Below are 25304 nucleotides of genomic sequence, written 5' to 3'. Positions count from 1 at the left end.
GGGTCTTTTACTCCATAGGGTCTCATGTGTTTTTGATGTGGGTTACACAGCACCTTGCGTGCCGTAACCCAGGGGTGTCGTAGCGACCCCCAAACATAGACTCCATACCCTGGGACTGACTACTGTCTCCCAGGGCATGTAAAGTCACCATGGGCTTTACTAGTCCCAAATTATGAACAGAAACTAGTACAAACCATCATATTGTGGACGTACTGCTCGGGGCAATTCGATTGCCCCGGGGTCTGTTGTTCGAGGGGGCACATCTCCGTCTCCCATGATCGAGTTTTGGCTGGTGGCAGTGGATACTACTTTTTATATTCGACCGCGAATATATCTCTATGGGATTTTCCCATTGTTCGAGGCTACCAACTTTAATTATTTAATTCTTATAGCCTCGAACATACCGCTGGTTTATTTATTTAATATTAATTCACCGGTTGGTATTTTTTGCCAGAACTCGATTCTAAAATGGCGTTTGTGTTCTCTTCTGTGACTCCAACCCAAGTCGAGCCCTTTGTTCCACTTTTTGGCGGGCTTCTCCACAGAAGCCTCCAAAAGTGGTGCCACTCTGTCTGGGTACCACAGGGGGTGTGGGAGGGGGTTTAGGCACCCTGGACTGAGTTGCCTTGGCAACTCATGTCGCACTCTTGCATGATTGGCCCCGGCTCACCACTTAGCATGTTTGATTGACAGCTAGGCTGAATGAATGGGGGTTTGCTGCATAAAAGCACGGCTTTGGGGACTGGAACTTCGGAAGTCGCCACAGGACCGAAGAATCCGAGGAGGCAGAAGCTGAGCTGACCTGCAGCGACGACACCACCGGTGGAGCCCAACTGAACCGTCTCACCACTTTTCCCGACAACAGAGGAGATCTCCAGTCGGGAGAGTCTTCTTCCTTTGACTGGTGGGGATAACCAGTTTTGCCTTCTTTTCACCTTCCTGGAGCATCTCGTGGCCGCCTTGCCCGTGCCAAGCACCCCGGCAACCGGAACACCACGGTTTATCACTACCGCAAAGCGAAGGGTAGTACCTTTAAACCGAAGAACTCTGCGGCTGGTTTCTTCCCTGGCAGTGCAACGACCTTCGTCTTTCCTCCATGGCGAGACCTCCTCTTCCTTTGGACGAAACACCGACTTGCACCCGCTGCCAGGAACAACTGCCCCCGCTGGAGCTTCCTTCACACTTAAGGTACTGTGTCCCGTCTGGCTTCCCTTGCGACAGATCGTTTGGGGTGACAGTTAAGCCTCGACTTTCTAACCTGGGCTGGCCTGGGACAACCTTGCTAACTTTTCCTGACTTTAATTTCATTCTTTGTGTGTGAACTATCTACCAGACACTTTGGGCATAACCCCACTGTGTGAACCTGGACCCCTTCTGCTTGCTCTCTCCAAGAGTGAACCTTGCAATTGACTTCCTTGCTCTCCAGTAGAACTCTGCCTATCCTGCCTTACTGTGGTTCTTTTAAAAGTATTCAAATTTGTGTGCTTCCATAACTCTGCCTTTTTCCCTCCCTTTTGTATAACTTATTAGAGTGCCATCTTATGTTAAGCGCTCACCTCTGTCTGAAAATAAGTGGTGTTTCTCACTAAGACTTGTCTAATAAGTAATTAGGGTTGTATATATATCATAGTGACTGTGTGCTGAATTTACTTTTCTCTTTATGCTAGGGTAATTTACAAGTGTGTCTTTAAATAAATAATTATATACTTTTACACCAAAGCTCTGGTCAGTGTTTGCTTGTGCTACTGTATCTCTGTACCTATTGTGTATACTCTATATACTGCCTAACTCTTCTTGAGGGAAGTCTGACTGCTCAGCCACAGCTACCAAGTGAATCTGTGTGGTACAGACTGCTACCAAGTGGGTTTACTGCCAAACACCTGCCTGCCTCGAATCCGGAGCTCCTAGACAAAAGGCAAAGAAAGGAGAATAGGTTAGATCATAGACATTATTTGATTCCTTACCTGATTCCGGACCCAGCACATCTCCGAGCCTGGAAAGGACATTATTTCAGCATGCGTCGCTTCGCCAGCAGCAGCGCTGCGTTATACCCCCCAGTCCACCGCATCTTTCGACTCGGCGCTGCGTCCATCATTTTCTTCGTCGAAACCCAGCACCTGGGGGGAAAACAAAAGGAATAACAAGGTGAACCGAGAAAACCAACAAGGACAATTAATTTGCCACCATAGGCTTACCTGCTTTACCACCGGAGGTATTATTCTTTAATTCGCAGCATCTTCCTATGCCGCACCTATAAAGGGAGAGAAAACAGCAAGTTAAACTCATGCAACTTTTACCGGACAGTAATGGTAATACAGACTCTTACCTGAACGCCATCAGCTGCCTCCAGGCAATATTCTTTTGGACCCAGCTGCAACCTAACGAGGGAATGGAACAAGAGTGAACATCGGACATATTGAACTCTTTGAACTTTATAGACACTGGAGTCAATATTCCTCTGGAACTCCTCCAGTACCTTGAACCCAGTGAAGTAACTGGTATCTACGCGCCCCTGCATGCCATGCAGGATGGAGAGCTCATCATTTAAAAACATAAGGTGAGGTTACCAAAAGGGAATATCGGAGGTGATTAGTGGGGAGAACGAGAACTGTTGGGGGGCCATCACTAAAGTCCACGGGTGGATAAATCCCTTTCTCCGCTTGCAGGAGTATACTTCTACAAGTCCAGCAGACACGATCAGGCGGGCCAGTCCAGACTGTCATCTCTTCACTACGCATCACGTTGGTGGAGACCGCAGCTGTCCGGGTCCGATCGACACCCCTGTGGGAACCAGGTGAGCGTAACACAGATCCCCAGACCTAGCCAAGGAAGCGCAGGATCTCTGGCACTGGGCCGTTGCCCACGGGATGTTCTTTGTACCCTTCCACCTGGCAGGAGTAAAGAACACTGTTGCCGACTCCCTCAGCAGGGAGCTGCGCTCGTGCCAGCCCCGGCGTGGGAACTCAACGTGGTGCTGACCAGACTCATGGGCCCGCCATTCGAGCCTCTGCATTCGTTGAAATTCCTGTCGTGGAAAACAGCGTTTCTTGTGGCCGTCACCTCCGCACGACGAGTGGGAGAGATCCAGGCCCTCTCCTGTAAGCCTCCATACCTGACATTCCATGAGAAGAGGGTATTGCTGAGGATGCACCCCTCCTTCATGCCCAAGGTGCCGTCGGACTTCCATCTCAACAAGCCCTTGGTGTTACCTGTTTTCTTCCCGTCGCCTTCGTAGACGGCTGAGAGGACTTTGCACTCGCTGGATGTGACTAGAGCGCTGAAGTTCTACATGGACTGCACTAAGAGTTTTCGGAAGACATCACAGCTGTTAGTGAATTCTGGACCTGTGAACCAAGGGAAGGCCCTCTCGAAGGCTTCCATTTCCAGATGGTTCTACGGCTGCATCATGCATTGTCACTGGTTGGCAAACCGACCGTTACCCGGCCGTCCGAGAGCCCATTCGACCAGAGCGATCGCTGCTACTACGGCGTTCCTGTCTGGTGTGTCCCTGCTGGACATATGCAGGGCTGCTACGTGGAGGTCGACACAAACCTTCATGAGATTCTACTGCGTCGACCGGGATTCCAGGGTGGAGTCCAGAGACGGCCAGGCAATGCTGCGCAACCTGTTTGCTTGAAGGTGAGGAGGTGAGAGATGCTTAATGTTGAGCCTTGCCACCACCCGTGGTTGTGCATGTGTGTACTGCTATGTATTCTTGTATTCATGAGCATATGAATCCATGCCAGACTCCATGCTGGAGAAGGAACAAGTTACTTACCTGTAACTGTTGTTCTTCAGCATGGGTCTGGCATGGATTCACATGCAAACCCTCCCTCCACCCCCTCTGCGGCTCTTCTCTTGGTCCTACTGCCACTTTATGTGCTACCAAATCTGAAGATGGCTGCCAGAGGAGGGGCTTAGGTAGAGGGCAGTCATTGGCTGGGGGCAGTATGACCCAGAGACCAGTGATTGGTTATTAGTAGAAAGACAGTTCAGAAACTGAAACTGATTTTTTCTTTACCGAGGATTCCCAGCCTGACGACGGGGAATATTCATGAGCATGTGAATCCATGCCAGACCCCATGCTGGAGAACAACAGTTACAGGTAAGTAACTTGTTCCATACTTCGCGTCCAGGTTCCCCCAGCCAGGCTCCAAGGGGAACACCCTATGAATGAACTGGTCAGCAGAATTCACCTACGCTTTTCCCCTAACTCCTCTGATGAGCAAGGTTGTTAGTCTGAAAAAAACAAATCCCTAACAATCCCCAGCCCAAACCCAATTCCCCCCCCCCCCCCGCCACGGGCAAGCATGCTCTGGTCTCAGACAATCTTTTTCAATCCCCTAGGGGGTAATGGATCACTATACCCCCCTCCCCCCCGGCTGCATTTGTATCTCAGGCCCTATGTGCACTGTGTTACTCCTAGATTACTACTGCGGACACAATTAACATAAGACACAACACAAAAATAACACACAAATCGATTCAATTATAACAACGAAATACATTTATTTATGATCACCCAGAATGCAAAGCATAACAATGCAGGCAATCCTAATGCTATGTCTAATTTGCACCTTTTATGCTTCTTGTGCAAAGCAAATCTACCATGCAATATGTATAAGCTTACAGGTTTCTAATGCAAGCCTGTGCTGCAAGTGTGTGGTTCTAATGCAGTCTAATGCAAGTGCTCCTTCATGCAAAATCAATCCACACCAATCCTTCCCACTCTCACTCTACACAATCCCTGTCTGGTTTCCCCTTCTCCCCTTATGTGAGTGTCTGTTCTAATCAATCAGTCAGTCCATACAAAACCATACTTCCCATTTGCATGTGTTTCCAGCTCTGTCTTTGCCAGCACGACTCTGCAATCAGCCAGTCAGTGGCAGGCCTCAATTCTGGTAACTGCCAACTGCCAGGCTCTCTCTCTGCCAGATCGATCTCATCAAGGCCTATGGATTCTGCTGCACCAAGTTATCTCTCTCTCATTGCATCTCGTACTCCATCTTGCACCATCTCCAGCCAACTCTCTGCAACTCTCCTGAACTCCTTTAGCAGCCAACTCCTACCAGAAAACACCAGGAACTCTAACGGGCTCTCCTCTCCCCCTTGGTTATAGTCTCCAATGACACACACATCTCTATGGTTACTTGCATTCTATAAGCTTACGAATGTCTCTCCCTTCGTGTCAGCATTAACAATGCCTGCCAGTCTGTTTGCGTGTTCCTGTCTCGTGCGTTTGCTTTCACGGCATGTCCTGTGTCAGAGTGTCAAAGTGACATTGAACATCATATCTCTCTGCCATGGCCATCTGAGTCTGCAGTGCAAAATACCATCTATTTCCCCATTCATACCCATTCTCTCCACTGTAGGCATCACGAAATGCTCTCTCTGTCCAGAAAATATGCCTTCTCTCTCGCATGCAAAAGCACTCCCTCCATCTCTCCATGTCGCTCTCTCTGGTGCAGCCCCCACCCTCGTGTTGTCTCCACGAACACCAGCCATGCTGATAAGCCTAGGCCGTCTCTACTTGGACAAGGGTGACTTCTTATCTTTCAGTGTTCCATAACAATCTTCACGCTGAGCCCAGTGCGATCAATCTTCTGTGTGTCTCCATCAGCAAATGGCTCAGGCCTCGTGCTAAATGCTTCCTAGCGTTTACGATTTCTCTCACAATGCAAGCGCGAACTACATGATGCAAACTCATTCTAAGTACATACTCAACATGCATGCATGCATACATACATGACAGTCTCTAAATGTATAACTACAAAGCATAACAATCTGAATGTCATTTAAAATGTGCCTGTGTGTGTCATTTCCAGGCCTAATTCATTTGTTCTGCTCTCCTGCAAACAATACGTTTCTCTCAGCCTAAGCGCTACTTCTAATGCAATATGCTCTCCGTACCCAGGGTAAAAAGAGCTAGAGCAGGTGGCGCCAGCTTCCCCTACCTTGCTGCTTTACATTGAAACACCCTGCCCACCTCTCTGCGCGCTGAACCCTCATTAATTTCCTTCCGCAAAGCCATGAAAACTACCTTGTTCACCTAACCAACCCCACATGTTTAAACCTTCATGACTAACATGTATGATGTACTATGGTGTATGGTGTATGATTTATTATGGTGTATGATACTCCTTATCGCTTAACACAGGATCTTGCCTTACTGTAACCCATGGCACAACCTGTACCTGTACCTGTAACTAAGTTCCCCTACAAGTAACAGTGCCACAATGCCCCTGGGCTGCCTGCGCGCTATATAAATGTAATAAATAAATAAATAAATAAATGCATAGCAAATCATGATGCAAATATACCATGTCTCTAAAGCACTGCGATAGTGCAAATGTCATGCCATTGCAAATGGCAAAGTGTCTAGCATGTTTCTTTCCTAATGGCAAACACTATATGCAAACATATCATTCTAAAAGCATCTCTTTCTGTCAACATAACTAAGCAAACCCTTCATATAACATGGCCTATTTCTCTCTTCAAATGCATAACATGTCAATCTATAAGCAAATTGCAAATGCATACAAAGGTGGCAGTCTAATAATGTGGATAGTGTCTGCTTCAATAATGTACTACTCGGAACTGGCCTAAAGGGGATAATACTAAACAATGGTTCTCTACCAGAGGGTCTTATGATTCTTCTAATGATAACAATCCAGGCATCTCATTTTATCAATTCCACAAGGTGGTGAACAAGATCCACAAGCTCATCCTAGTAGCTCCTATGTGGGCAAGACAACCATGGTATCCACATCTGTGCAAATTTGCGATGCGCGATCAAATCAAACTCCCGTGCCAGACCAAGTTACTCACACGGCACGGGGGATTAACAATGCCCCCGAAACCTTACTCAAGCTTGGCAGCATGGAAGGCCATCAGGGGGCGCAGGCAAGATGGCTGCCTGAACTTCACGCTCCCCACACGGCCCCGGGAAACTAGCTGTGAAATGCGCCCTAATGAAGTGTAGCCCCCGCCACACAGCGGAATTCGAGCAGAGGACCCGGCAGGGAATCTAAGGACGTTCGAGCCGTCTCTGGAGGTGCCCACGTTCCCGCTCCAGCGGTCTCTGTGCCTTGGCTCTTCCCCGCCACTAGAGAAAACGCCGGCCGTGGACCGCGGCATGGCCGCCCGCGCTGGAGAGGGAGGAGCTGGGCGCGTCATCTATACAACACCCGCTCACCCTGTTGGAAGCCCCCGACACGCTGCGGCGGCCTGCCAGATTGAAAGGGGCCTGCGCCGGTGATCCTCTCCCCACTCTCCCGCCCCCGGAGTCGAGCGAAGCAAGGCGGAGACCCGTGGCCACAGCGGAGGAGGCCGCCGGGGGAGGGCTTGGCGTGGCCCGCTGAGTGCCTTCGGACTCACATCAGGGGAGCACCCCTCCCACTTCCCCACCCTCGCCAATAAAAGCATACGCCGACCCGGGAGTGCGCCCGGCTCCCTTCCTTACACAGCGTAAGCCCGTGACGGCACGCGGGCAGTGGGGGCCCGCACTGGGTGGCCCCTGGAGGAGTTATAGTGGAGGTCGGGGGTCCGCGGCGAGGCCCCCCTCCTTGTGTGGTCCTTCCTGTGAGCCTGGGCCGACGCAGCAGTGCGCCCGGGCCCTTTACCGCTCCTCACACCAAGTCATCGGAACTGGGCTTCGGCGTGGGATCCCTCCCCATGTGCGGGCCAACTGATAATCACCTCCACCACACTACAGGGCCACACCAGGCCCCCTCAAACACGGAGCCTCGGCCATAGCACCCCGCGGCGTGCCTGGGGGGGCGGCACTGCTGGACCACCCTAGTGGAGCACTCCAGGTGAGCACGCAGAGCACTGCCAGCCTAGAGGGCCCCCGTCCGAGCACATATACCCACTGGTACCCCATTGCATCCAGCAATTCGCTTGGGGGGAACGCAGGAGGCCCACGGAAACACTGCCCACCCTCACCGCACTAAGAGAGTATAGAGCGGCAACACGGACTGAACCTACTCAAGGAGGGGGATTTCCAACATCTGAACTTTCTGATACCAGCTATGAGCCCCCTGAGAGTGGTACCAATGAGGACACTGGACCAGTGTGGTGTTAGGGAGAATTCTCATTCAATGGCTAATTTCCCTTATCTAGTGAGTCCCCAGCAGCTTTGCTGGATCTCTGGAGTTTATTTTTTCCACTTGGTAAGAGTGTACCCCTTTTTCCCACTCTTACCTGTGTTTTGCCATGTGTATTTCGTCTATTGTTCTGATTGTGGACTCTGGAGTACACCACTTCAGTGGCCCCTTCTTTTGTGTTACACAGCACCTTCAGTGCAGTGACACAGAGTTGTCGTATAGACTTCCCCCCGACTCCATTTCGGAGGCTGACTACTGTCCCCCAGAAAAGGGTAAAGTTGCCATTAACTTTACTTAGTCAATTTAACCACAGATCCAGTGCACCCCATCTTACATGGAGTACTGGAAGGGTTAACTCTTAGCCCTTTTTATCTGTACCTCCTAGAGCATTTTTTCGTTCAACATTTAGAATTGGCTGGTGGCAGTGGTATCTACCCTAAAATTTTCTACCGCGGTTATCTTATATAAACGTGGTGATATTGTAGGCTATTGTATGAGCGTCGAACTTAAACCCGCTCGAACAAATACTTTTCCTTTTGGCTCCGGTCTGGTTTATTCGCCATTTCTTTTTGTTAAAATCCTTCTTGTGTTTTACTTTGTGCGGCAAACCAGGTTTGCTTTCTTTGTTCACTGTCTTTTGACAGGCTTCTGCCAAGAAGCCCTCCTCTAGGCGCCTGGTTGTCTAGGTGGGCTGAATGTGAGGGAAAGGTGTAGTCACCCCCTGCACTAGGTATCCTAGGAAACCCAAGTCGCACTTTGCCATGATTGGCTGAGGTGGTTGTCCGGGCCGGACAACCCCCCTGCTGCGTGATTGACAGCCAGGCTGTGTGAATGGGGGATTTTCGCATAAAAGGCAGGTCTCTTGGGCTAGAAGTCAGTCGCCACTGGAACTACTAGAAACCAAAGAGAAGCTGCAACTATCCCATCCCGGTGAAGCCCTGCTGCAATCCTGAGCTATCTACCCTTCGACGACCAGAGAAGATCCAGTCCAGAGTCTTCTTCCCTTGAGCCTGGTGGGGATAACCAGCTCATCTTCTACAGCCAGAGGATCCTCTTCATGGTCGAAATCGTTGCACACTGCTGTAGTGGTCCGGATAGCCATCGGAAGAGCCACTCCTGTTTTTAAGGAGCGCACCTTTTATTCACCGTCACTGCTGCCGGCTTCATCCCTGTGTGGTGCAGACCCCTCCCGACGTCCTCCTTCGGATCGAAGCTCCAGGAACCGAAGGTCTGCAGGAAACTACCAGGAACAACTGCTGTGACACCAGCTTCTTTCTTGAATAAGGTAGAATTTGGGTGAATCCCTGTTCTTCGCCTCCAAGGCTTGCCCTTGTCTTCCCTCCTCCTTATAACTTTTGCTTCCTCTGTTGACAATATCTAAGTACTCCTGGATACGCTATATCCTGAAATATCTGACACTGTGATCCTCGACAACAGGAACCTGGTTCCACTTGACACTGGCTCTGGCCTATTGACTTTTGAATTTCTGTCTAAGAGTGTTCTCTGATTATGTCTACCTTGACAAAAGTATTGCCTATGATTTTTGCCTCCAACTCTCTCTGGGTATCTCAGGTGCTTAGTGTGTTTTTGCCCCGGTAACATTTCTTGCCGCGGATATGCGTTTCTTTAGTAAGACCGAACTGTCATTACTGTCAAAAAGTGATCGTAAGTGTATTCCCGGTAACGTCTTTTGTTTCATAACACCGGTCCGCTAAAACACAGGGTACTTACCTTGAAGTATACCATACAAAGTGAATTGGTAAGTTGTAGTGTATTTTACGTGTGGTTTTTTGAATTAATAGAAGTGTCGTGTTTATAACAAATGGTTTAAAAATAAATGTACATATATTTTTTACCTGAAACCTTGAGTCAGTGTTTGCTTGAGTCACAGTAATTTTGGTCCCTTTGTGTAATCTCTGCTACTGCTCATATACTCTTGAGATAAGCCTGGCTGCTCCGCTACTGCTACCACTTTAACATAGTAGTACAGACTTGCACCAAAGGTAAAACTTGTATTGCCACCTGTAGTCTTAAGAGCCCAGGTTCCAACAAGCGCTTCCAGCATTGGAGAAAAACCCCAAAGACCTCCCCCAAACAACGCCACAATCGACTCAGGGCCCGGGGAGGGCGCTCCACGAAACCACAGTAACCCAGGACGATTGTAGTCCCATGAGCTGGAAAGAGACGCTGACGAGATACCAGTTCACCCCAGGGCACTTGAAAATCGAAATCGGGCCCGCCTCCGCTTCGGCCCCAGACATGAATACTATCCAGACGATCCTCGGAGATCAGAGGCATGAGGACAGATATGGGCGCCAAGCTGGCTGATCTCACAGCCAAGGTCTCCACACTAGAAGACCAAATGGAAGGGATGGAGAACAATCAAGCATCAACGGACCTCCTTGAAACGCAGATGGAAGTCAGGTTTAAGGAACTGCAGCGCCGCGAAGACGACCTCCGATTTCAGGTCGACCATATGGAAAACCGCAAAAGGAGAAACAACCTGAGGATTTCCGGCTTGGCGGAGACAGAGGGGGAGACCCAAACAGGCTTGGAGGGCAAGGTCCAGGACATTATCAAGATTGTGCTGGGATCGGACTCTGGAGAGACGCTTCTGCTCAACAGGGTCCATCGGGTGGGCGGAGGCGGGAGGGGCCCGCGCTCTGGGCTGGCAGGATTCCACTACTACAGAGACAAGGCCAGGCTTCTGGAGAGGGCAGGAACCTGAGAGACATTCAATATAGGAATTCCAGGGTGACAGTCTATCAAGACCTCTCAGCCCTCACGCTCCAGATGAGGAAGAAATGTGGATCCATCACCAGATGGTTACAGAAGAAAGGGGTCCGCTATCTCTGGGGACATCCATTCTACATGGCTTTCGAATGGCAGGGGCAGAGGTACCAGTTGGTCACGGAGGAGGACATTCAGAGAGCCGCGGACAACCTGACAGGAGACCTTGCAGGAACATCGAGAGACCAGGGCAGTGACGACAGGGACCACGATCGTGCTCCCCGGGGCCCGGATCTCACTCAAGGGAAGCTTAAAGTCAAGGGGTCCCAGAAATTCCAGAAAACCAAACCCCCCCCCAGCGGACCGTGGGGATCCTACATGAACATATGTGCAACGCTGACGCTTAACCACCAGGTTGAGGTTTGGTTTACAGCCGTGAAGTTAACCTAACGAGCAGGGGAACACGTTTGTTACCTTGGATTTTTTCTGTGGTTGGCGGGCCTCTGTTCAAATGACATAAGTTGAAGTTGCAATGTTGCCTTGTGTGAGGCTGTTTTAAGTTCTAAGTTGAGTGTTTGGTGACATGCACTCGGGGGGGAGCCGAGGGCCCGTGGACCCAAGCCGAGAGGCACTTGGCGTGGGCCAAGTGGAGTGGATCATACACCATGGTCAGTGTGCGGGTCATGGGGAGGGCGGGCCCTCGCTGGGTCCCCGCTCCAGTCAGCGAGGCACTGACACTCCTTAGCACGGGGCGCAAGGAAATGTTCTACACTAAAGTTTTTCCCGGGGCCAAGGTAGCAACCCTGGCGCTTCGTTGCTCGTTCTAACCCCACTCGGAGCGACAGTGACGAACGCCTTATAAAATAGGTAAAGGGGAAAGAGTGGGGGGAGACAGAGTTTATGACTGGGTTGAGGGGAAAGGGGAAAACCAGTTCGAACCACGGTTTTTTGTTTCACAATGGGTTCTACGCAGGAAATGCACAAGGGGGTTTTAAGAGCACAAGATGAAAAATGACAATGATTGAGGGGAAAATAGGCACGCTGAATGTTAAGGGCCTTAACTCCCAGAATAAGAGATCTCTCACGTGTAACATGTTTCACAAATGACTAATGGTCCTATTCCTACAAGAAACACATTACAAACAGGGGAAGGAATCTATGATAAGGGGGAAGGAAATCGGTAGTAATTACTAGGCCTCTCACAGAAGCACGAAGAAGGAGGCGGTGGGCATCCTCCTGGGCAAGGCGATCCGCCTTACAGATATAGAAACCAAGAGGGGTTTAGGGGGACGGTTCCTGGGCATGAAGGGTACCTGCGACGGGGAACGTATCACCCTGGCCACCCTATATGCCCCCAACTCGGGCCAGGTACGATTCCTTACTCAAATTTTCAGGGTAATGGATGAATGGGCGGATGGGGCCACGATACTTGGGGGGTGGGGGGATTTCAACCTCATATTGGACTCCCGCCTGGATTGGTGGTCGGCAAAGGGGGGGGAACGCCTAAGGGTATCTCTAGGGACAATTTAGTCATGCAGTCTCTTCTTAAGGAACACTACTGGGCTGACGTATGGCGCAGAGCATATCCGTCCCAGGGTGGATATACCTTTTTTTTGCCCCCACGTTGCACCTATACAAGAATTGATCTCCTGTTAATCTCCGAAGAAGGGAGTGGGGAGGTAGAACCTCCAAGGGTAGAGGCAATAACCTGGTCAGACCACAAATTACTTATAGCTAACTGGTCTCTGCCCATCTCCCCAAGGTCATTGCGATGGAGGTCCAACGACACACTCCTTAGGGACCCAGTATTTCGGGAATTCATGCAGAAAGTAATGATAGCCTATTTCGAGACAAATGATAACTGGCAGACCGATATGTCTGTGGTCTGGGAGGCCGCGAAGGCCATCTTCAGGGGCCTCTTGATAGCTGAAGGCTCTAGACGTAAGCGCGAAAGTGGTCTAATTGAAAACAAGCTCCGACCAGAGCTGGCTGCCCTGCGAGCTAGATTGGGGGTGTCCGGAGAGGGTTGCGAGGCTCTCCAAGTGGAGATGCAGGGTAAAAGACCGGAGCTACATACGGTCCTCATAGGGGAAGTCATTAAGAAAGTTCGATACACCAAACAAAGGTACTACGAACGGGGGGACAGGGTGGGGACCCTTTTGGCACAAAGGGCCCCAGGATGCAGGGTGGACAGGGGGGTGGGCCACTTTAGGGACAAAGAGGGTAGGGACCGCAAGAGTCGGGAGGAAATAGCAGAGGGTTTCGCCGATTTTTACAGTGAGCTCTACAGACAGGAGGGAGAGTTATAGACGATATTCGGTCCTACCTGGCAGAACACCTCCTGCCCCCGGCTCAGTGACTCGGAGCAGGCTGGCCCTGGAGGGGGAAATATCCGTGGAGGAAGTGGAGAGCGCCATCAAGAGGCTAAAGGCTAGGAAGGCCCCCGGGGGAGATGGTTACACGGCAGACTTCTACAAAAAATCCCAATCTATCTCGGTGAAGCCGCTGGACAAATTGTTCAACCAAATCGGGAATCGATCCCACCGATGTTCCTACAGGCCCTATTCACTGTTATACCCAAACCCGGCAAGGATCAGGCAGAATGTGGGTTGTATAGACCTATCTCGCTTCTGAACTTGGACGCCAAAATCTTTGCCAGAATCCTGGCATCCAGACTAGGCGGCTGCCTCCCCCGCCTAATACACCCCGACCAGGCAGGTTTTATCCTAAACAGACAGGGCTCCGATAATATGCGTAAGACCCTCCATGTGCTCAGCTCCAGGGTGGTTCGGGAAGAGGGTGCGCTCCTATTGGCCCTTGACGCAGAGAAGGTCTTCGACAGGGTCAGTTGGGCCTTCATGGGGGAGGTTTTCTCGGCTCTGGGAATGGGACAGAGGTGGATTGCTTGGATGTCGGCGCTATACTCCTCTCCCTCGGCTAGGGTGGTTGTAAACGGGACAGAATCAAGGACGTTCCCCTTGGAGAGAGGCACGCGTTAGGGATGCCCACTGTCCCTACTAATATACACTCTGTTAATGGAACCATGGGCAATTTCTGTCCTCAACGACAAGGCTATTAGAGGGTTACAAATAGGAGATACACATTGTAAGATCTGCCTGTTCGCAGATGACACACTACTTTACATCACACGGCCATCCCAGACGGTCCCCAGGATCCTCCGGGGTCTGACGCGTTATGGGGAGCTTTCGGGGTACACGGTCAACCTCGAAGTCGGTAGCATTCGTGGGGGGAGACCTGGCGCACCCAGAGGCAAACTATGTGAGGGGGCTCCCCTTTAGACTACAGGAGGACGGGTTCCGATATCTAGGGGTCCAAGTGACACAAGACCCTGATGGCCTGTTCCCGGGTAACTTCCCCCCGCTCTGGTCTGAAATTAGGAAGGACATAGAGAGATGGGCAAGATCGGGTCTCTCCTGGATGGCACGCCTCAACCTGGTAAAGATGGTGATTCTTCCTAAATTTATATTCCTCTTCCAAATGCTTCCCGTCCAAATCCCCAAGATATTCTTTACAGAAACGAAACAAGTCCTCCTGAATTTTCTCTGGTCCGGTAAAAAACACAGGATCTCTTATGAGGTGCTAACCAGGACAAAAGAAGATGGCAGTGGGGGTTACCCGGACCTGGTGACCTATAACAGGGCATACCAGTTGAGGGTGCTGATCGACCACTTTACCCCTGGTACAGAAAAACAATGGGTAGCCATGGATAACAAGGTCCTTGCACCTGTCACAGTTGAGGAATGGCTCTGGGTTCCTAGAAAGAACATCCCCAGAAGGGTCCTGAACCACCCAGTCTTGAAAGTGCTGTGGTCCCTTTGGAGGGAGGGAGGGAGGCTACTACCACTGGCTCACAACCTGGCCCTCCCCATTGAGCTGTATCTGGGCCCCCTCCTTCATAAACAAGATAGCAAAGCGAGCCGCGTTTCAGACATGGTTTGGGCTCATTCCTACCCTTGAAGGATTTAGAGGACGCTCTGGGAATAGGCACCCTGACCTCCAGCTCAATGGGGTCCTTACCGAACCATCATGGGGGGATACCCTCAGGAGAGATCTAACTTACTTTGAGAAACTCCTCATTTACACTCGGGGCACCAGTGGGGTGATCTCTCGCCTCTACAAACTTTTCTAGCTCTCTGCCCCAGGGGATCCGCCACCAGCACGCACACAATGGGGGAGGGACCTAGGGGAGGAGATCGACGATGAAAGGTGGTCTGAAATGTGTAGTCGGGCCAATCGCTCCACGGCCTCGCTGCAATTCCGACACCAGGCCCTTAAGGTACTACATAGATGGCACTACCCCCCGCAGAGGATAGCCAGAATGAGGCCGGGATACGATCCACAATGCTGGAAATGCAGGACGGAAAGAGGGGACTACATTCATGTGTGGTGGAGATGCCCAGTGGTCCAAACGTATTCGGGGGAGGTACTATCCTGGATCGAAGGGGTGGATGGAGTCGAGAGGTCCCCTTGTCCCTGGCTCCTCCTCTTTGGAATGGATATGGGGGATGGGCAGGAGGGGACCCAGAGCCACATGTTACAGGTTATACTGGTAGCAGCTAGGAGTTGTCTTGCACAGAAATGGAAAAGTCCCAGCATGCCGGGAGAAAAGGTATGGGTCACTACGACATGGAGTTCCTCACGCATCTGCTAGATGAGTCCAAATCAAACATTGAAGAAATATGGCTCCCTTTCTTTGAAAAATATGGACGCACTGCCTAGTGGTACAGATTCACACTGGGGGCTCCCCCCCAAGACGGGAAAGGCTGCTTCCTACCAGACCAACTGAGAGCTACCTAATGAATGGCCCGAAACTTTGGCGCGCAAAGTGACATTCTTTATAAACACTGCCACGCTCTCCAAGAACTCGCTATGTGAACTTTACACGAAAGCTCAAACAGAGGTTGGGTGGGGGTTTGGGACGGGGGGGGGGAACGTGTTATAATTGATCTTTTGGGGACTTGTGGTTAAACATGCTGTTAGGAAGAATTCTCATTCTATGGCTAATTTCCCTTACCTATAAAGTCCCCCAGCAGCTTTGCTGGATTTGAAGGGTTGGTTTTTTTCTCCTGCTAAGAGTGAGACTCTTTTTCCCACTCCTAGGCATTTTTGCCATGTGTGTTCTAGGCTATTTTTGTGTTTAATGCCTATGGGGTTTTTCTCGCCTCCATAGGAACCATCTTTATTCACATGTGTTACCCAGCAACCTCCGTGCATTGACACAGGGGTGTCGTAGCGACCCCCAAACATAGACTCCATACCCTGGGACTGACTACTGTCTCCCGGGGCATGTAAAGCCCCAATTGACTTTACTAGTCAATTTTTATGAACTAAACCAGTACAACCCATCTTACTATGGAGGTACTGGAAAGGGTTAATCGTTTTTCCCTTATGTTCATTTTCGAGAGGGTACCGTACATACAGTCCCTCTCTCAAAAGTTTCGGGCTGGTGGCAGTGGTTACTACTGTAAATATTCGACCGCGAATATTTTCCTATGGGATTTTCCCATTGTTCGAGGCTACTACATTTTCTGACAGCCTGTAACATACCGCCGGTGCATTTTAATATTAACTTTACTCCGGTAGGTTTTATTTGCCAGAACTTTAATATAACTTCTTTCTTGTGTCTTTCTCTAAACTCCTAACCCAGGTCGGGGATCCTTTGTTCGTCCTTTTGGCGGGCTTCTGCCAAGAAGCCCTCCTTTCGGCGCCACTGAGTCTGGGGTGGGTCCATTGTGTGGTAGGGGGAGTAGGACCCCTGGACAGGGTTGCCTCAGCAACCCATGTCGCACTCTATCCTGATAGGCTGGAGGGTCTCCCGCCAAGATGACCACTCCACTGTGTGAGTGACAGCTAGGCTGTATGAATGGGGATCTTTTTGCATAAAAGCAGGGTCCTGAGGACTGGAAGAGCAAGACGTCGCCACTGGAACTAAGAAGCCGAAGAGGAGAGAAGCCAAAGACATCTGCAACGACTGAACCACCGGTGAAGCCCTGCTGCAGCGTCTGACCACTTTTCTCCACACGACGAGAGATCATCTTCATCTGCAAGAGCCTTATTCCTTTGAGCTGGTGGGGCCAACCAGTTTGCCAATCGCATTCACGGACCTGCCTTGGTCGAATCGCCAGTACCCTGTACTCTGAGGCCGGATAGCCAGGCACCAGTCCACCTGGACTGCGATTTAAAGAAGCGTACCTTTTATTCGTCAGGCAGCACCACGGCTGGTTTCATCCCTTGTTAGTGCAGTAACTCGAACCTTCCTCCACGACGAGAGCCTCTCCATCTGCTGGATTCCCTGAACTGCAGGAACAACCGCCACTGCAGGAGCCACTTCTTCATTTTAAAGGTACGTTGTTTAGCCAGGCCGCCCTTTCTTCGTGGTAGAGCTAAAGGTGTTTTAAATCCTTTACCTACCTGTTGGGTTGGCCTCCTCTCTCTCTTAACATTGTCTTTCACCTTCTGCATCCACCTTTCAAAATCGTTAATCAAGGACTTGACTGCAGCTACAAGGACATTCTGCTCCTGGGCCCTTGCCCTGTACCACTGACTCTGGCTAAATTTGTTAGAACTGCCTTCTCTAGATTGCTTCTCAACTGGAACTGTGTTGGTGCACCTACCTCTGATAACCACCCTTTCCTTCCCACTTTTAAACCTGGTGAAATGCCATTTTGCTCAATTTTCATTTAAGTCGTTTCTATACTGATGCACTGCCTTGCTTAAACTGGTTCACAAACTTATGGGAAGTGTTGCTAGGATGTGTAAGAAGATATTTCTGTATAACTTGTGCTTTCCCTCCCGTGTGAGAAATTGCTAGAGTATCCCTTGTCTGTGGTTTTCACTGTGCCGTTTTGCTCAGTTTTCACTCTGGTTCACTTGGTCTACAATTTAACTAGGGAGTGTGTATATTTTTCTTTGACTTATTTTAACTTGCTTGATGGCTACGATAAATGTGTTTTACTAGAAGTGTATAAAATAAATATAAAGCTACTCTTTTTACTACAAAGCTTTGGTCCGTGTTTCCTTGTGCCATGGTACTGTAGGCCTATTGTGTAAACCCTGAATACTGCTCATCTCCCTCTTGAGATAAGTCTGACTGCTCAGCCACAGCTACCAACTAAATCTTTGTGGTACGGACTGATACCAAAGGGGATTTATTGCTCTCACCTGTAGTCCTAATCTTTTGTAGTGCTTCCTAAGGGAACTGCACAGGATTCTGCCTAACACATGCAATGTAATGTTATAACGCAAAACTAATAAAATATGATTTTCAAAACAAAATAACTTGCCAGAGTGGCTCCTGAAGTTATAGAGTTCGGACATCTTAACCTACCACAGAGATGCATGGATATCCTCAAAGAGGCACGAAAGCCAAACACTAGACAATGTTATTTCGACTAGTGGAGGAGATTTGTAATTTGGTCCTAGTCTAAACAAACCCCATAGAAAGTACCCATCCGATATTCTAAACTATATACTCCACTTGCTATACTCAGGGTTAGTATTCAACTCACTAAAGGTCCACCTGGCGGCTTTGTCGGCTTACACCACATCCCAGAAGAAAGTTTTGCCGTGGAAAGTGCCAGTCATCAAGGCATTCATGGAGGGAGTAAAGAGACTCCACCCTCCAATTTCAAATCCCCCGCCAGGATGGGATCTCAATGTACTACTCGCTAAGCTCATGGGACCCCCATTCGAGCCAACGCACAAGTCAAGTCTTAAACACCTGACTTACAAGACTGCCTTCTTAGTGGCTATTACTTCCATAAGAAGAGTTAGTGAATTACAAGCATTGTCAATGCAGGATCCTTTCTACGTCATACACAAGGACAAACTGGTTTTACGTACTCACCCTAGGTTCTCTCCTAAGTTCATCTCTAAATTTCATGTGAACCAGTCCATCGAGCTTCTGGCTTTCTTCCAAAACCCTAAAAGCTCAGCTGAGGTAAAACTCCACACACTAGATGTAAGGAGGGCAATCCTTTACTATGTAAACAAGACCAGACTGCTAAGAAAGACAGACCAACTGTACTTTACGTCCCTTCACCTTTCCTCCATACTGCATGGGCATCCCTTCCAAGGGACGGGAAACGGAACCTTTTTCACCAGAGAAAACCTTCTTCACCTTTAAATTTAGAGGCGCCTGGGGGTGCTGCCCTGACTCCACCCTCTGGCGCCACACCTCAGTGCCCTTTTCCGCATCAACGGGAACGGGCCAAATTCACCAGCACTCCTGGGTTTGGCTTCGGCCAAGTAATTCCAAGCGCAGATACTTCTTTTGTCTTTTATCATACAGGTACTCGGTCCTCAGGTGTCCTCCTGCGACGGGCTCTTCCCTTCTTCAGACCCCCACGCCCTCTGCAAACGTTGCCTTGGCCTAGACCACGGTTGACAAGCTTGTACAGCATGCAATGCCCTGTCATCGAGTTCTCTGAAGAACAGACTAGTCAGGTGGAGGGACCTCTTCCAGAAGTCGCCTCCAGAGGACCTCAAGGACTTCATGAAACATGCATCGAGGCCCAATGTAGGGCCTTTTTTTTCCATCGCACCCCCCAAGGGAGACTCCTTCCCAAGGACTCTCCAGCAATTTACAAGGGAGGGAAAGACAAAGTTACCAGAAATTAGGTAAAACCAACAGGTAAGTAATCGGAGCAATTGGACAAGAGCGGCAACAAGGTTAAAATCAGATAGAAAAATCTTAGGGCCAAAGTCAGTGGTTCAAAAGTCTTTTGCTCAAGATAATAGGTTTAATGTAGTTCGCGGTAAAGTTCGTGGCACAGATTCTGGACGAGGTTGGTTGGTACAAAAGATAGTTCAAAGAGAAGAGAAGGACAAGCCCTCGGATTGGAGAAAGATTTCAAACACTTTCACAGCGGCTGAGCGAAACGCACAACCGGATTTGCACAGTACCTTAAAACGGAGAGGGGGCTGTAGCTGAGGCGGACATTCCTGGTAGTTCCTGCAGGCTCATGGTTCTTGAAGCGACTGTCGGACTGATCAGAAGTAGGAATACTGGAGGGTCCTGCACTACCCAGGGAAGAAACCAGCAGCAGCGCCACACAACAAAGAAAAGGTGCGCTCCTTAAAACCCAAGCAGTGTCCGACCTTCCCGGCTATCCGGCCCACTGTAGCTCTGTACAGCAAATTCAACCAGAGGAGGGGTCCTGGCTTGTAGTTTGGGCGAACTGGTTGGTCCCACCAGCTCAAGGGAAGAAGTTTCCTGGAGGATCTTCTCTGTCATCGGATTCTGAAGTCGGACCTGCAGCAGGGCTTCACCGGGCGGTTCAGTTGTGGTAGGGGTCCATTCTTCCAGTTCCTCGTTGGTTCTTTCGTTCCAGTGGTGACTCTGCTCTTCCAGTCCCAGAGACCTGCTTTTTATGCAGTTTTCCCCCATTCATACAACATGGCTGTCAATCACACAGCAGGGTGGCTGGCCTGGCAAGGCCAGTCCCCTTAGCCAATCAGACAAGAGTGCCCGCGAAAAGCCCGCAAACAAAGGAGTCATCCCCAGTTTGGTGCGCAGAGAAAAACACGAGAAAGACTTTAACAAAAAGAAATGGCGACTAAACCCAGCCAGAGCCAAAATAAAACATAGGGTCAAGCAGGTTTTATGTTCGGGCTAATATAATAGCCTAAAACATTACCACGTTATATAAGATAAGCGCGGTAGAAAAGGTAGGGTAGAGACCGCTGCCACCAGCCAAGTCTTAATGTTAAGGGAGCGAAACAAAGCTCCAAGAGGTACAGACAAAAAGGGATAAGAGTTAACCCTTTCCAATACTCCATGTAAGATGTGGTGTACTGGGTCTGTGGTTTAAAGTGACTATATAAAGTTAATGGCAACTTTACATGTTTCTAGGGGACAGTAGTCAACCCCAGAAAAATGGAGTCAGTGGGAAGTCTCAAAGACAACCCTATGTCACTGCACTGAAGGTGCTGTGTAACACACACAAAAAGTGGTGCACATGGAGTAGGTGCGGCTCCAGTGCCCAAGATAAATAATAATAAAAATAAGATCACACAAACAGTAGGGTTACAGGTCATTTGGTTGAAAAAAAAAAAGGTCGACAGGACAAATGGTCGACGCAATTTGGTTGAAAGACAAATGGTTGAATGTTTTTCTTTTGTATTTTCCAATTTATTTATTTTTTTAAAACATTTTTTTTTTATTTTCATTTAGTTTATGCAAACTTTTGAAAAACTTTATCTTTAACATAAGATCAACATTCCATCTATCGTCCTTAACTATTTTTCACTAAACACCTTATTGGTCTATGTCTCAAGACTTGTTCTACCCCCAATTCCTCTACCTTTGCACCAACAGATATTCTGTCTTATCAGTCTTTTCAGAGAGGTTGGTCTCCTGACCTATAACTGTGCGGGCCGCTGTTTTAGGCAACCACCGGATTCATTTTTAGGCGCTTCTGCAGGAGCTCTAAAAATCGCATTACTGCAATCAACAGTGGCTTGCTTTCAGTCAAGTGTAGTTGTCTCCACCATTCTTCTTCAACCAGCGTCTGGTAATTTGTCATCATCTTTCCCATGCAACTATCACGTTGATCCTTTAGTTCAGTACAGCTTAGATAGAATGAGGTGTTTTAAATTTTCATCTTTCTCCCCACAGAATCGGCATAGAGTATTTCCCCTTGATATCGCACGCCTGATTCCCAGAATTTCTTTTGTTTCTAGAATGTTTAGACGAAACATCAAATAATGTTTTCTGAGGTGCTTGCACGGAGCCAGTGCCAGATATTTTTGAAGAGTATTCCGTTTTTTTGCTTCTTTTGGTTGATTTATCATGGATTTTTGACAGGCTCTTCTCTCCCCAATTGTGATCCAGTCGAGATCCAGCAATTTTCTTTTTACAAAATCTGGATTATTCCATAATGTTGACTCATCCGTCCCTAGCTGTTTGAGGATTTCTCCACATTGCTGTTTCCAGTCTCTTAGGGCAGACTTTTTTTCACCTATTTCATTTCCCAATAGGATTTTGAACGGTGGTAGGTTTGCTTCGTCGTGCATTTTCCTAAAGAGCAATAGCTTGTTCCATGTAATCCTTGTGTTCAGAGTGGATATTCCGACTTCGTATAGAACACACGCAGTCGGTGTACTTTGTGGTATTTGGAGAACTTTTTTCCAGAAGAAACCTTCACACCTAGACCATATCTTGTGGTCACAGCCAAACATGTTCTCTGCCCCATAGATCAAGATCGGTGTAATTTTGTTTTGGTCAAATTTTCTCACTGGCTCACACGTGAATTTCCCGAATTTCTTCTGCATTACGATCCCTTGTGAGGTTAATTGTTTGCAGCTATTTAGAATTTTTTTTACCATTGGATCGTCGTTTATGCTGGAGTTGATTATTGTGCCCAGGTATTTTGTGAATTGCACTTTTTCTAGCTTCTTTGATCCCACTTGATCTATACTTGCAAGATTTCCTTCCTCTTTGGTTCTCTTTATTTTTTTTTTTAGGGGGGGTACCCCCCGCCCCCTTTTTTTGCTAAAAAACCCTTTTTTTCCTAAACGAAAACCTGAAAAATATATATAAAAATAAAAAAAAAAATCGACCATTTGTCTTTCGACCAAATTGCGTCGACCATTTGTCTGTCGACCAAATGACTGGACAGCAACAGTAGAAATACACATAGCAAAACACATGCAAGAGTGGGAAAAAGGCTCACACTCTTAACAGGTGAAAAAAAAAAATCTTAGAAATCCAGCAAAGGTAAGGAAAATTAACCACTTATGAGAATTCTCCCTAACACCTCGGATGGGGGTTATCCTCAGGGTTGTCCTCCGGAACGTGCTCCCTCCAATGCTTCCAGCACCTCAAGCTCCTCCGCCGGCACACCTGGCCCCGGTGCAGCCTCTGCCTCCGGCCCCCCAGCCGATTCCACAGGCGGTTCCGTACCAGCCTCCTCCAGAGTCTCCAGCTCCGGTCCATGTACCCCAGCCGCAGGCTCACACTACTTCTCCTCCTCTGTCGCAGGATCCTCCTGACCCACAGGACACGGATGAGGATCCTGAAACGCCCTCATCAGCCAAGGTCTTCCACGAATGTCTGGCAGGGTTGGCGGAGTACCTAGGCCTGCCTCAACCCGAGGTCGAGCAACAGGCAGAGGGGGTCCTTGCTGAAGTCCTCACACGACGCCCCTCTGCCAAAATGGGAATTCCACTGCAGACTGATGTAGTCTCCCTAGCAAAAAAGGGTTTGCTCAAGCCCCACTCTGGCAAGCCGGTCAATCGACACCTGGCTGCCAAGTACAGGCAGATGGATTGGGATTCACTCTTGTTATCGGCCCATCCTCAACCACACTCCTCGGTGATCGCTGCAGCATCACTATACTCCAAGCCTCAGTCGTCCACAACCTCCTCCTCGGCGACGCTGCTAAGCAAGGAGGAGAAGATCTTGGAGGCTTACGGGAAGAAGCTGTATTCCAACGCGTCCCTGCATCTTGGTCAGGCCGTTGCCATGCTGGCTGTCGCTAACCAAAGGTTATGGCAGGAAATTGCGGACTTCCTCCCGGGAACTCCCTATGCAGAGCCAATCACTTTTCAAGGCGGGACTGGCTGAGGTCAAGCTGGTGGCGCAGGACCGCATGGAGTCCACCGTGGCCCATATTGTCACCTCTCACTGTGCCATTTGTATCGCCACGGACAAGGACAGCCTGGCTCCGTGCAACGAAATTCAACCCGGACGTCCAGGAACGCATCTTGGATCTTCCGTTGGAAGGGGGTGACCCCTTCCACTCCACAAGGGACAAGGATCTGGACAAAAAGAAAAACCGTTCACAAACGGCCAAGTCTTTATCCATCTTGACAAAGTCCACACCCAAATCGTACACCCAGTCACAACAGCGCTCGGACAAGGGGAGTACATACGGAGGGTTCCGCGGCTTCCAGGAACGGAGGTCCAGGCAGCCGGACGGCTCGCCGACTCCAAATCGGTGCAACTAACAAAAAGGGGGGGGGGAGTATGAGCTTTTTCCAGTCCCCCCCCTTAGCAACAGCCTCTGAGGGATTAAAGGCCATACAAGCCACTACAATACATAACTAAACACCCAATTCCATGCGCATGTCCTAAAGTGATCAATATTTGACTAGCACTTAGCAAAGAATTTGTACACATGGGATTGGTTATCTCCATAGTAGCCTCAACCTTTAGTGATTAATTATTTATGATTGGTAAGGAAACATGAATCTGTTAGAGTTCTAAGTTGTGACTTCATTCCATTCTTTGGTACCCATATATTTTATTTCATGGTTAAATGCCCATATGCCAATGTGTATTCAGGCAAATGGTCCATGGTATGGTGCTCCGAAGATATGCCTGGATGAAAGTTCCGAATTTCAGACCTGAAGTCCAGGCTCAAATTCTTGAAATGCACTTTGATGTAAAGGATCTCTTTGGAAAAAAGATAGATGACCACCTTAACGGCTTTACATCGGAAATGGACACAGCAAGAGCAATACGCTGGCTAAAGGTTTGCTGGCCCTTTTGTGCTTTTTGTGGTTCTACTGCAAGATGCAGAGGTTTTAATAGGTCTTTCAACACTTTGATGAATCCTGCTGAGTCATCACTGATTCCCCAGTGATGGTCTCCTCCCACAAAGCCAGGGGACGGCAGTCACTACCTGTTCCTGACCCGGGAGCCTGGGGTGAGTGCATTTTGATGGAGGATCATGTGGAAGGGACAAACTTCAGGGAAATGTTTTGACTCATTAGAAGAAACCCAGTATTCTTAGCCCTCCGTGGTGAAAACATTATGACTACAAGGATCCTGATGGCATACTGTCATACTGAGCCGAATACCATTCACACCTCATATAAACATAATGCACATACTCAGCACCACCAGTCTCTGATGGTTTTGTGCCAACTAAAAAACACAAACAAAATCGCCCAAAAAATCCTATAAGTCTTATGGATTCCAACTTCCATAAAACCTGCAATACTGGGACGAGGAAGAGGAGAAATCAGTTAATGGGGAGCAGAATGAACACTAAACTGAATAGGCAGGCTAGTTGTTATGAAGCGGCACAACTACGCGGGACATTTAAAAATGGTGTCCGCACTTACCGAAAGGAGAGAAGCCAAACGGAGGCAGAATGAAACGAAGCCATGAGCGAAGACACAGTCGCAAGAACGGATCATGCTAGACGGAACAGGTGTTTCCAAGTTGCCGCTTATAGACAGTGCTCACTGGAGAGGTGCTGGGCCACAGAGGAACCAACTACAGTGTATAAGCTACCAGCAGAGCAGTTGAGTATTGGAGCAGCAGGCTTACCGGCAGACTAGCGCAGAGTTGGCGGAAAAGCTAAGTGGTCCGAATAACAGGGGACATCATCCTGAGGTGAAAGCTTCACTGCAGCAACGTGATACGAGTCAGAGGCAGTGCCAGATACTGGTAAGTCTGTCCAGAGATGTTGGGTGACCCGGGGATTCCGACAAGCA

At 49.1% G+C, this 25304-nt stretch overlaps 1 protein-coding gene across 7 annotated transcripts in view; it reads left to right on the top strand.

The window, feature by feature from the left end:
- Window positions 1-25304, top strand: part of OSBPL9 (oxysterol binding protein like 9) — a 1764730-nt gene that overhangs the window by 1236154 nt on the left and 503272 nt on the right. The window lies entirely within an intron of this gene.

This window comes from Ambystoma mexicanum, chromosome 1q, assembly GCF_040938575.1.
Source record: "Ambystoma mexicanum isolate Mex_15411 chromosome 1q, UKY_AmexF1_1, whole genome shotgun sequence".
Lineage (NCBI taxonomy): Eukaryota > Metazoa > Chordata > Amphibia > Caudata > Ambystomatidae > Ambystoma > Ambystoma mexicanum.
Note: the sequence above shows the minus strand (reverse complement) of the source record. Positions and strands in the feature narration are given on the sequence as shown.